The following is a 13,385-nucleotide window of genomic DNA, read 5'->3' on the forward strand; positions in this document are numbered from 1 at the left end:
GTCTCATAGTGACCTTGATTGATGATGATATGCAAAAGCGTGAAACCAAGGACCGCTGGGAAATATTGTGGTAAAAGTGAGTTATTTTAATGCTTCCGTATCTGATTTGTTATTGACAGAGACTATAGGAAGGGGGAAGACAGAAATGTACTAGGACTGCATACGCGGTAGCTTCACCGGAAGATGAAGTTTGACATTTTGATCGTAATTCAACAGTCAGCAAAAAGAATGAAAGCTTGGATCATAATTGTTGCTCTATAACTGCTCAAAACCATTGTGAAAGAAAATTGAAAAGGACTTGATTTATTTTCCTAATGCACAATTCCATAATCCGCATCGAAATGTATCAAGTTACACCCCTTTTAAAATGACGTTTTGCCAACGCCCATTTGCTTTCAAACCCATCTGTCATATAGAGCAGCACGTTTTACAATCCAGGTTCAGTCTCAGATGGACAAATCAAGTCCCATCCCTTTTGGTTTTAAACATAATTTGAAGGCTTCCCTTTTCCTCAGAAATGCATTCCACAAGAACATTTAACCATCAGACTTTATAACTCAAAAAGGACAATATAATGAATCGTCACCTTTTAAAATGTCAGAGGGAGTGAATGTGCTGAAAGTGATTTCAAAATGTCTTTTTTAAAAAAAAAGTTCATATATGCCACTTTATATTTGATTAGTCAAAAGTTGTCAAAACAAACATTTTTCACAAAGAAAAGTTGCTTTGGATTGCACTTGCTCATTGACTGGACTTACCTGACATATGACTTTCATCTAATGTTATTTGAGCATTAAAAATAAATTGTAAATATTTGCATTTGTTTTGCACAATTTCAAAAGTAATTGTTTACAGTGGGGGGGCGGCAAACCTGCGTACACAAAAACCACCTCATTCCACAAACTACAAAAATAATGAAGTGGATATGCAGATGTCAGTGTCAACTTCATGAGGTGCATCCTTGGGATGATTTTTCCTTCATGTCCGTCAATTATTATAATTCTTCATCCATAAAAGGTGCAGTACAATTCATATTTTGAACTAATTTTGAGCATTTAAGTATAAAACTTTAGAATCCATCCAAAAGGAATTAAGACATGAGAAACATTTGTAAAAATATGTTCAGAATTTTTGAAACGGGTGTTAAGAAATAGCTCTGACCTATTTATGAAATACAGAATAAATATCATATCATCATCATCATCTGTACTGTTACATGATTGTATGGATAGCCCTGTTCTCTTTCTTTTTTTACCCGTGTCACGTAGACACCCATATTTTTTCAGGTGCGTCTGCTCAGACACCCGTCCAGGCCTGCGCCGTGTCCTAAAGATGCTAGCGTAGATTTTTTGTTGTGATCTCACAAATAACTCGCCTTTTTTCTGTCCTTTCCACTTCGATCATGCTCTCATCTCTCTCTACACATAAAAGATTTACTGACACAAAGGCAAAGCAGAGAGAATCTTTTCATCACACACCTCTTTAGACTTTAAAATCTCAGTCTTTGTACGAGGACATTAAGCCCGAGTCTGAGCGGGAATGACTAATGGGGTCTCGTCTCACACCCGTCTGCTTAGAAAAGAGCATTTTCAGTGTTCTTTCAGCTTTTTCTTCTTCAGGTACAATACCTCTCTAAGAAGCCGGGCGTCTGTCCGCGCCCCGCCGCTGAGAGAACTAATCTCGTAGATGCTTGTTTTGTTGTCATTTCAGTTCTGCGCTAGATTTGATTTTAATCAGGAAAGCCTGCCGGATAAACGCTCAGATTAAAAGAAAATTGTGATTTCTAAAACGAGACGGCTGTTTTATACATAAACACATTCAGGAGAACTGTCCAGGCGGGATATCGAATAGCTGTTTTATCTTGCACGTATTTTGATTAGTGTGTTCAAATATGCTTTCATATTCCTGAAATAACGATTTTCCATCTAAAAAGTGGGACTTTTGATTCCTACCTATATGAGTTTTTAATTTCCTCTGAATATGAGTCAAATTTATATTCATACTTTTAAAGCATTCTCTGACCCTGAAAGGGGGAAATTTGAAACAGCCTGTGTCTTTGATGGTTCAAAAGAAGGAGCAAGGTCACATCTGGATTGTTTTTTTTTTTTTTTTCGGTCCGGTCTCTAAAAATCGTCTCTTTTTCTTCTCAGGAGAGACACTCATCAGGGCTTCCTCATGCCTAGCTCCTGGGCGGCTCTCAGTCTCTGGCAGAATCAGACGCTGTTTAAGGAGCTGTACTCACCAAGTTTCCTGTAAGAGTTAGCTACAAGATATACAGTGGAGATCAAAATTAGAGATCAGCCTCTAATATCCTAAATTTTTCAAGATCACTGCTTATCCTAAACAGGAGTAGAAGGGCAGGGTTTTTTTTAAGCATATTTCACAAAATTAATTATATTCTGAAGCACAGTATAAAAAACTTAAATGAGATATTTTTGAAAGGAACTCTAATCAAAATTAGAGAACATTCACAGATACCTCCAAGTTTTTTGAGGTTAAAGGGATAGTTCACCCAAAAGTGAACATTTTGTCATAATTTACTCACCCTCATTTGTTTTCCAAACCTGAATGAGTTTGTGCTTTCTCATGTTGAACATAAAAGCAGTAAGATATTTTACTGGTAATCAAAAGAAGTTGATGTCCTCATTGACTTTAAGTATTTTCTTCAAAATATCTTCTTTTGTGTTCAACCATAAGAAAGGAAATGGTTGTGGATCGACATGAGGGTGAGAAAATTGTGACAATTTTCATTTACACGCCTACTGCTCAAAAGTTAGAAATGGGTAGGATTTTTTTTCTTTTTTTTTTGTGCATTTGAGTGCAATCATGTAGCATATTTCAAGTTACATACAATGCTTGATGCAACCATGAATTATCTTTACAAATATGGAGATATGTTAGAATTACCTAGTATGTTTTAACTATAACCATTATACTCAACCTTCATGTAAATTGTTTCAAAAGGATAACCTGTGTTCCTTTTTACAAAGAAAAGTAAACATTAAAATAAAATGTATAAAAGAGGGGGGTGGGGGTATCCTATACATACAGGATGAGAACATGTGTCCTGATTCAATTCCATCCAGAATAACCTCAAATGACTTTCATTATGTATATTAAATATTAAACAGAGTACATGTATATTCGCAAACATGTACAATATGCACAAGCAAGGCATATGTTTTATATTACATATTATCTATCTATCGTATATATGATTTGCTTATAACAACAAAATCAGACCTTCTTTTGATACATATTCAACCCATTTCCTCCACTTTCCTAGAAATGCATCCTTCTTTAAATTTAACCAAAACGGCCTGGTCTTTTCAATAAAATACAACAAATGCTTTCTAGAGATACATCTCTTCTAAAAAATTATATTCAAGAGCCTCCGGTATTTCTTTCCAGTGTTTCTTGAATTTTGTAGGCATTCCCAAAATATATGATAAATGTTTGCTTCATTACATCCACAGTTCCGTCAACATTTTGGAGAGATATTACTGTGTTTGGCCATTTGTACTGGTGTTTTTAAAATATCTAATACAGTTTTTTTTCCAGCACAGTAATTCCTTCCAATTTAATGAACTACTGTAAATTAATATGAACTAGTTCGCCTAGAACTAGTAAATGTGCATTGAAATTTTGCCATATATTGACCCATCTTCATCAGTAAAGATGATTTATTCTGTCCTCCCTGTTCTCTTTCTGATATATAAGTTGTAGAGTGTGTTTTCATATTTTCCAAGCTCTCTGTATATGCACTGAAATCCTATTAATATCTCATACCGTATGTTGTGTGCTTGCCGTAATTAGGTCTATCAATGGATTCAAATTATCTTTGAGTTTTCCTTTTATTTTTTGATCATAATTTCGAACCTGGAGGTATCTGTAAAAATCCTGATTTTCTAGAAAAAGACTTTTCCTTTAGTAGTTGAAAAATGCAGAATTTTCACCTTTCTCAGTGATGGTACAAAAAAGAAGCAATTCCCTTGGTTTGCCCACAATTTACATCTATTATCCAACCGGTTTGGGTCATAAGCAAACCATGTCAAAACTGTATTGTATTCCAACAGATTAAATTCCTTTATCACTGTTGCCCAAACATTTAAAGTAAGTTTTGTCCCCTGGGGTCTTCTACCTTTTCTATAATAAGGTCGTAACTTCTATCTCTAATATGGCGAGTATAGGATATTCTTTGAAATGCAACGTCCATATCCTTCAACGGAGCATGATAAGTGGGTCCACACCAGTTTACCACTGTCCTGAATTGTGCTGGCTATGTACTAAGTCTTTTAGTGCGAAATGGGTAAGAATTTGTACTGTTCTATTTCTGACATTATATGGGACCCGCCCAGCCTTGGTAAGAGAATTTAGAGAAATTCTCTTACCAAGGTTCCAAAGGGCAGTTACAGTGCAAGTACTCTCTCGATCTGAGCACGAAAAAAACGGTATAAATCTTGTGTCTTTTTTCCACCATGACTCTGCTTTAAATCATCCTGGTCAAACTTCCCCCTGAGCCCTCCGTCTCCTTTGTGTGAGGGTTTTTTGAAAGGTTTTTCACAAACACGCGTCATGGCTATTAGATAGCCAGATGTATTAGACTGGTTCTTACTCTGTTTGATGACTCCTTTATATTCTCCATGGTATGGTGTTTGAGCCACTCAAATTGCACCCCTGTAAGAAAATTGTGGATCATCTTAAGCTTACATCATGTCCACAAGATATAGTTCCTCCATTTTTTCTTAAACAAATTATGGATGCAGTTGGCCCAAGTCTGTTACCAGTAATTAATAAATGCTTACTGGTACTGTTCCCCCCCGTCTGCCTGAAACAGGTACTGTAACACCGTATCTTATAAAACCAAACCTCGATCACTCTTTCTCCAATTTTTTTCCTTCACCATCTCAAATCTTTCTTTTTATTTTCAAGATTATGGAGAAAAAAAAAAGTTGTATTGGATCAACTACAGTATTCTTGTCAGATAACTATATTAATGAAGTCTACATAGCAGTTGAATTTGCCCTGTTAAGAGTCTTAAATGACATATTTTCTCTCACGGACAGATTAAGGGAAAAACCCATGGCTCTTTCTCCTCTTAGACTTAAGCGCTGCATTTGACTTAGTCGACCAAACATGTCTTCTGTCACGCCTGGAGTCTTGTGTAGGACTTAGTGGTATAGTTTACAGTGGTTTTGCTCTTATTTGTCAAATAGGATGTTTTAGTGTTCAAATAGGGCATTGCGTTTCTACTGACATTCCCCTTGGTTGAGGGTGTTCAGCAAGGTTCGCATCCTTGGGCCGTGTCATTTTCAATGAATTTGCTCCCCCCTGGCTTCTATTTTTGAAAAATATGATGTCTCCTTTCATCTATATGCTGATGATACCCAGCTTTATCTTCCCCTACAACGTAATAAGTATTCACTTCATCCATTGCTAGATGCCCTAAGCGAACTAAGCTAGGCTTTCAAGCAATTTCTTACACCTGAATGAAATACATCAGAAATTATTTGTGTTTGTAATAAGTTTGTAAACATTAAAATAAAGAAAAGAATTGTATTTATTTTTTCTATAGCAAGGGCATTAAATTAGATGTATGAATTGCATATAAATGTGGATCATTTAACTTGGTTCATTCAAGAATCATAAAAAATATATCACAAATTTCCACAGAATAATAAATTGCACAAAATGGTTCTCATAATAATAATAATAATAGTAATGATAATAATAAAGAATAATAAATACAGCCTTGGTGAACCTAAGAAACCTCTTTCAAAAACATTCATTATTTAAAACTTTTGAACGGTAGTGTACATGCCATGTTTGAAAACAAAACCATGGTTATAACTTAGTTTCTGTGGTAGTAGTAATTTTATAGTAGCATTTAGTATCACTAGTGTGGCCAGAAGTCGGACTTTCAGTAGTAGAATAGTTTTGTCTAGCTATTCTAGTGAAGAAGTGGCCACTCAGACAAAAAAGGGACCATCCTGATTTTAAAGTCGCAGCCACAATTGTTTGGTTTTCATATAAGGGGCAAGGACCACCATAAAAAACAGATGTGTTCAAATAACATTTTGTGACAATTACCAAATACAGAAAAAAAAAGAGCCCATACTAAAATGAAAAGTTTGTGTTGGTGTGATCAAAATTACTACAGTACCTAAAAAAACAGAAATGGTGATTACTGTCATAGGCAGCAGAAACAAATTGCATTATGCAGTTGTGCTGATGTATATGTAGTTCATTGCTGCCTCAATCAAAAGCTGAGAATGTGCTTGTAATAATATCATCCCAGACAAATGAAAGTCACACAGCAGTAATGATTTGTGATTCTGAAAGGAGCCTTCCAGTTATGTGTTAGACGGTCCTTGGGCGTGCCGAGGCGGCTATGTGCAGTTTGATTACTATATCTGTTCCTTTGATAATAATCAGACAGGACAGTCATAATCCCTTCACAGGAAGGTGCTCAGCAGGTGTGCTTTTGATAATTACATCTCAGCTGCCGCTGGCTGCATTCAAACCACCATGCTGATTGTAATGACAACAGAAAAGTGTAAAGGATGTGTTATCACCAAATAGATTTTTTTTAATGATGTAGTGCTATTTTCTGTGCAGTTAGTTACAGCAAAACAGGAACTGAAGAGCTGAGATTTTTAAAAAAGGATGGATCTGATATTTTAAAAAAATATTAGCATGTACACTACTGTAGACAGTAATTATTAGTAAAGTCACACTGTATGTTAGCTTTGGGTGAAAAATTAACTGACAATCTTTGAGAGTTAATGTTTTTATGGCATTGTAGTACGCACTTATAATTTGTTTTATGTGGTGCAGCACCATCTAGTGGTTCAAGAAACATTCCATATCGGCCTGCTTTTATACCGTCACTCAATGGTCGCAGTGGTTTTGCCAAGTAGGCCTAAGACAAGTTCCTGGATCAACGTTAATGTCCAAAATATAGACTTAAACCCAATCCATACCCCTAAACCTTACCCTACCCCTAATTCATTCCTAAAATCAGTGGGAAATGATAGCTGATTAATAAGACTGTAGAAGCACTTAACCTGATTGTAAGCCTAAAACAGATATTTCTCTCATCTCTGTTTGATTGGTTGATTGGAAATGTTGTACTTGGAGAAATCACGCTCAACTGGCACTTGATCAGTGTCTCACAAATATGTATTGCTATTGTGTTGTATTCCTAAAGTGTTTTTATTGCACTCCCACCTAGGGTTACTCTGACACCATGGACGCAGGTTTTGTGAATGAGGAGGGCTTCTTGTACATCATGTCTCGGTATGATGACGTCATCAACGTGGCGGGTCACAGGCTGTCCACCGGGTGCCGACTGCCCTCGACAGAGGTGTGAGGAGAAGGAAGCATTCAATCATGTTGCAAATAATAATAATAATAATCTCAAGAGTCTTTGTTATTGCTTTACCAAAGGAATTTATATGTTGTGTGTGTGGTGTTGTCCTTCAGTCTGTCCTGCTGCCACCCTGCTGTGGTGGGGCTGGAGGACCCCGAAGGAAACGTTCCACTGGCCTTTGTGTGTGCTCCGACATGGTAAGGAATGGAGAAAGGGACTCCAAAGGGACCAAACTTCTTAAATACACAGTGTATGTTCTGTAACACAAAAATTTCTATTTCTATTTGAATAAACAGTTCTTTTTAACTCTAATTTATCAAAGAATTCTGAAAAAAAAGATCACAGGTCCCAAAAAAATATTAAGCGGCACAACTGTTCCAAACATTGATAATAAAATCAGAATATTAAAATGATTTCTGAAGGATCATGTGACACTGAAAACTGGAGTATTAGTAATGCTGTAATTCAGCTTTGCATCACAGGAATAAAATAATATTTTATAGTATATTAAAATAGAAAAACTGTTATGATAAATTTGCAATATATTGTACAAAATAACAGGGTTGTTTTCTGTATTTAGGTCAAATAAATAAAGCCTTCATGGAGCACAAGAAACTGTCAGTAAAAAATATGAAAACCTTATTGATCATAAACTTTTGAACGGTAGTGTATATAAACTACTTTAAAGGGTTGGGATCAGTAAGATTTATATTATATATATATATATATATATATTATATATCTATATATTATATATATATATATTAATATATATATACACACGACCTAAAGAATTATTAGGAACACCATACTAATACTGTGTTGACCCCTTTCACCTTCAGAACTGTTATTCTTAAATCTACGTGTCATGATTCAAACAAGGTGCTGAAAGCATTCTTTAGAAATGTTGCGCCCATATTGATAGGATAGCATCTTGCAGTTGATGGAGGTTGTGGGAGCCATCCAGGGCACGAAGCTCCCGTTCCACCACCAATCCCAAAGATGCTCTAGTTGGTTGAGATCTGGTGACTGTGGGGGCCATTTTAGTACAGTGAATTCATTGTCATGTTCAAGAAACCAATTTGAAATGATTCGAGCTTTGTGACATGGTGCATTATCCTGCTGGAAGTAGCCATCAGAGGATGGGTACATGGGTGGTCATAAAGGGATGGACATGGTCAGAAAAACAATGCTCAGGTAGGCAGTGACATTTAAACGATGCCCAATTGGCACTAAGGGCCTAAAGTGTGCCAAGAAAAACAATCCCCCACACCATTACACCTCCACCACCAGCCTGCACAGTGGTAACAAGGCATGATGGATCCATGTTCTCATTCTGGTTACGCCAAATTCTGACTCTACACCATCTGAATGTCTCAACAGAAATCGAGAACTCATCAGACCAGGCAACATTTTCCCGTCTTCAACTGTCCAATTTTGGTGAGCTAGTGCAAATTGTAGCCTCTTTTTTTTCTATTTGTAGTGGAGATGAGTGGTACCATGTGGGTGTCTTCTGCTGTTGTAGCCCATCCGCCTCAAGGTTGTGCGTGCTGTGGGCTTCACAAATGCTTTTGCTGTTACCTCGGTTGTAACGAGTGGTTATTTCAGGCAAAGTTGCTCTTCTATCAGCCTTGAATCAGTCGGGCCCATTCTCCTCTGACCTCTAGCATCAACAAGGCATTTTCGCCCACAGGACTGCCGCACACTGGATGTTTTTCCTTTTCACACCATTCTATGTAAACCCTAGAAATGGTTGTGCGTGAAAATCCCAGTAACTGAGCAGATTGTGAAATACTCAGAAACGGCCCGTCTGGCACCAACAACCATGCCACGTTTAAAATTGCTTAAATCACCTTTCTTTCCCATTCTGACATTCAGTTTGGGAGTTCAGGAGATTGTCTTGACCAGGACCACACCCCTAAAATGCATTGAAGCAACAGCCAGTGATTGGTTGATTAGACAATTGCATTAATGAGAAATTGAACAGGTGTTCCTAATAATCCTTTAGGTCAGTGTGTATATTTATATATATATATATATATATATATATATATATATATATATAATATATCTATATATATATTATATATATATATAATAAATGTAGTTATTAAAAATTGGCTATATATTTATTTATTTATTTGACTGATGTATGTTTTAAAATGTTAATGTATTTTCATCATCATCACTCCAGTCTTCAGTGTCACACGATCCTTCTGAATCTAATATGCTGATTTGGTTAATAATGGCTCTTATTACTACTAATGTTGAAAAGGTTTTTTTCTGCTTAATATTTTTGTGGAAACTGACACATATTAATTGCTTATATATATACACAGTATTTCTATACTCACAAAAATATTAAGCAGTCCAACTGTTTTCAACATTGATAATAAAAAAAGTTTTTTGTGCAAATCCAATGCAAATCAGCATATTAGAACAATATAGGATCATGTGACACCGAAGAGTGGAGTAATGATGCTGAAAATCCATGGTTTTGCATATTGTTAGTATTTTGATTATATTTTTAGATTTATAAATGCAGCATTGTTGAGCATCTTTAAAAAAAAATGATGTTAACCTAAAAAATACTGAATTACTGAAATTCTACGTGAAGTGTTGTAAAAATAAAAATGTGGGAATGTAGGTTTCGATTACCTTTAGGTTTGCTTTCTAAACACTGTACATGTGAATGAAGTAAAGGGATGCCAGTGTCCATATTTATTTGGTCTAAAGTGCCTTTAACGCACAAAGAATGAATGAATGCACCTTAAGGGATGTATATTTGTGCATGTGCTTGTTTTGTTTGCAGACTGTCAGGAGACTGAGGATGTGCTGCGCGAACGAGATGGTGAATTGGTGAGGGACACCATCGGGCGGTGGCAGCTTTTAAGAAAGTCGTCTTTGTCAAAGCTCTTCCCAAAACCTGCTCGGGAAAAATTCCATGATCAACTCTTGCTAACCTGGTGAACCACAAGCCTTATAAGGTATTGTCTGACTTGTTTATATTTTTCCCTAGAGATAGCTGTTAATAAATATTTGTGTTATATAGATTCTTTGCTGTAAGGACATCTAGAAATCTTCAGCTTCCATTCAAGAATCAAAGTAAAGATGTTTGTAACTTGGATGTTTCTGATTTTCAATTTATAGATCAGTCCCACCATAGAAGACCCTGAGGTCTTTAAAGACATTGAGAAGGTGCTTAGAGAAACTGTGAAAGAACCTGGTAAATAATTTACAACCAGATGTGGATGTGCATATGTGCAAGCTCACACACTCACTCACTTTCTGTTTTCTCCAAGATATAAGATTCTGTGAAGATATGCCATAGAGAAAAATGGGTCCCATTATAATGAACCCGATTATAACACAATCTTTTTTATTGTAATAATTTAATTATGTGCTTGAACATAATTTTCCATGTTTGTTTTTGTATAACTTGGACAAAATATGAGCAGTAGTCAACATGTTTAGATAATTCAAAAACTTTTTGAATTTGGGGGTAATTGTGAATGGAATATAAAAAAAAATATGTCCGGGTTCATATTGATTTTACCCCCAAGATCAAAAAATGAGTGATATATATATTTTGGGTAAAGAAAATGAAAGCCATTTTTTATATTATATTGTAGCTAATTTGTTTTGTACCCCTGATCGGTTATATATAAAACTCGGACACACTGTTGACCGTTTTTGTGAGATTCACCTTGCACAGCAGTAAATGCTGACTCAGTCCAGTCAATGAAGGTGAAATGTTATGTCATGTGTTGTAGCACTAGCATAGCGTCAGCTTGAGAAGATGCATTGTAAAAACATTCGTGACAATGATTGTTCTAAGCAAAACTATTGACTGTACTTTTTATTGACAATGAAAGTTGTTTGATCACCACATAGTTTTTGACCAAAATACCAATCAGTAATAAATAAAAAATGGACACAAAATAAAATGATTCTCTGCGCGTGCAAAACAGGGACGTACAACCAGCCAAAGTGTCTGATATAACCCGAAAGACGGGAGGTGGAGGGCTGTACAACAGACGACCCCGCGTCTCAAACAGAAACGTTTTTACACCAAAGTTAAGTCACAGCAAGTAAGTCTACGTTCACTACGAGCTAAGCCTGTCCTTTAGCGATTTGTTTCTAACGATCCTTGAGACGAGGCCAGTCTATCAGCAACGGGCGCGGTGAGAGATTTGCATTTTGTACTCCCTAAACGAGCAGTCTGCGTCGCGACGAATACGCGCCATGCTCCGGCGGTACAATTTTGTGCTACTCACGACGGGAAACAATTGGCGTTTTACGTTCCTTCTAATCAACAAATAAGAAATGCTGAGCGTACGCGTGAGAGAATATCAAATTCCTCATCTTCTTTCCTAAAGTTTTGAAGCATTGTGTTTGAGCAGATTGTTGGATAAAGAACTACGCGAAAGTGTCGCGTGCTTTAAGAATTGTTTTTGCTGTAGTGTATCTTTATGGACGTGGTAGTTTCTCACAATTCAACGGCAAGGTGACATTCTGATCTGTTGTAGTAGCGACTTGCTTTGCACGATCCAGCTTATGAATAAAGGTGCGTGTCTTTCAGGTTTAGGTCAGACCTGCACCTAAAGCAGATGTATGTACTGCGCTCCATAGGGGTACGAGCGAGTACTGGCGTGACATAAACCATGACGGGACACGTGTAGCTTTTGGTTGAGGGTCTTCCACTCGCAGACTGCCAACAGGCCTCAAAAACGCATGACTGAATGACTAAAAACGTTACAGCATGTCCAAAGTGTCTCTGGGGCATAGGCCAAAAATTAAAACAGCAGCATCGTTTAAAACCATGACGTTAAAAGACGCAATGTGCACAAACTCTGAACATGTGATCTTTTATACAGATTGTGTGTGTATGCATATATATTTATTTATATGTATGTATTTATATATATATAAAACAGCTTTATTTATAGTGATTTACAGTTGAACCTACACATCCCCTGTAGAAGAAATACACAGTACTTAAGCCGAAGGAGCCGCGTGGCGTGAAAGACAGAAAGAGCGAGAGCGTGTCGGACCCGGCAGCGGATGCTGGACCCCGCCTCCCGCCCTGTCCTCCACAGGCTTCTGTTGTTCTCTTGGCAGTGTGGGACTCGTCTGAATTGTTTGTCAGGACAACTTTAGGTACGATTCTGAAAGAAGTGAAACAGAAGATCAGATGAATGTTTGCCGGTTGGTGTGTGTATAGTGAAACAAGGCAAGGCTTGTAATTTGATCGAAGTGAAAAGTCGTATGATTTTGTAGAAGGTAGATGTGACAGTAAACTTTCTGCTTGTGTTTTTTTTGGTAAGGGGATTTGAATTGTTAGAAAGTTGGGATTGTATTTAGCCAGTCAAAAATGCCAACTCCAGGGTTTTTTCATATAAATCATGTATTATTGGAGCCAACATAATTCTCTTAATATGGAAGTGCCTGAATTAGTTTAAGATGGGGTTTAAAAGTATTTTAGTTGTTAAGTTTTAACGTATGTGTGAGCCTGTCTAGATGACTTGTAGCAGCGCGAGTAGTGTTGTAGGTAGTAGCTACATGTAATAGTGTAATGTAATGGCTGTTCAACTGTAGATGTGGCAGATCTGAACATTTCAATGTTATATAGTGTACAAATGCTGTTGAACAAATGTACTTGATTGAGCGAGGGACTTAGTTCACTTAAACAAGTGTTGTTTATTGAAAGAATTGTGTTGTTTTCACAGATGATACAGCAGAGGAGAGGTGCAAGCGACATTAATAGGGCTGAAAACGAGTTTAGTTTAGCCACAGGTGTGAGACTCACCGCTTAGAGTATTGATGTTCTCTCAGCAAGAGTAGGTCCTCACAGTGGAGCTGTCCAGACGCTGTATCGGCCGATGGCCCAACTGCATGGACGCAAAGATATGCAGTGAGTCAATCTTTGGGAGTTATTTGTCTGTGTATCAATCCATCCATCCATCCATCCATGTGTGTTAAAGTGGCTGTGGAGTTTTGTTAATGCAGTGTA

At 36.9% G+C, this 13,385-nt stretch overlaps 1 pseudogene; it reads left to right on the top strand.

Moving 5' to 3' along the window:
- Positions 1 to 2,175: 2,175 nt before the first annotated feature.
- LOC122137122 lies at positions 2,176 to 10,687 on the top strand (annotated as a pseudogene).
- The last annotated feature ends 2,698 nt before the right edge of the window (positions 10,688 to 13,385 follow it).

Source organism: Cyprinus carpio, chromosome B4, assembly GCF_018340385.1.
Source record: "Cyprinus carpio isolate SPL01 chromosome B4, ASM1834038v1, whole genome shotgun sequence".
Lineage (NCBI taxonomy): Eukaryota > Metazoa > Chordata > Actinopteri > Cypriniformes > Cyprinidae > Cyprinus > Cyprinus carpio.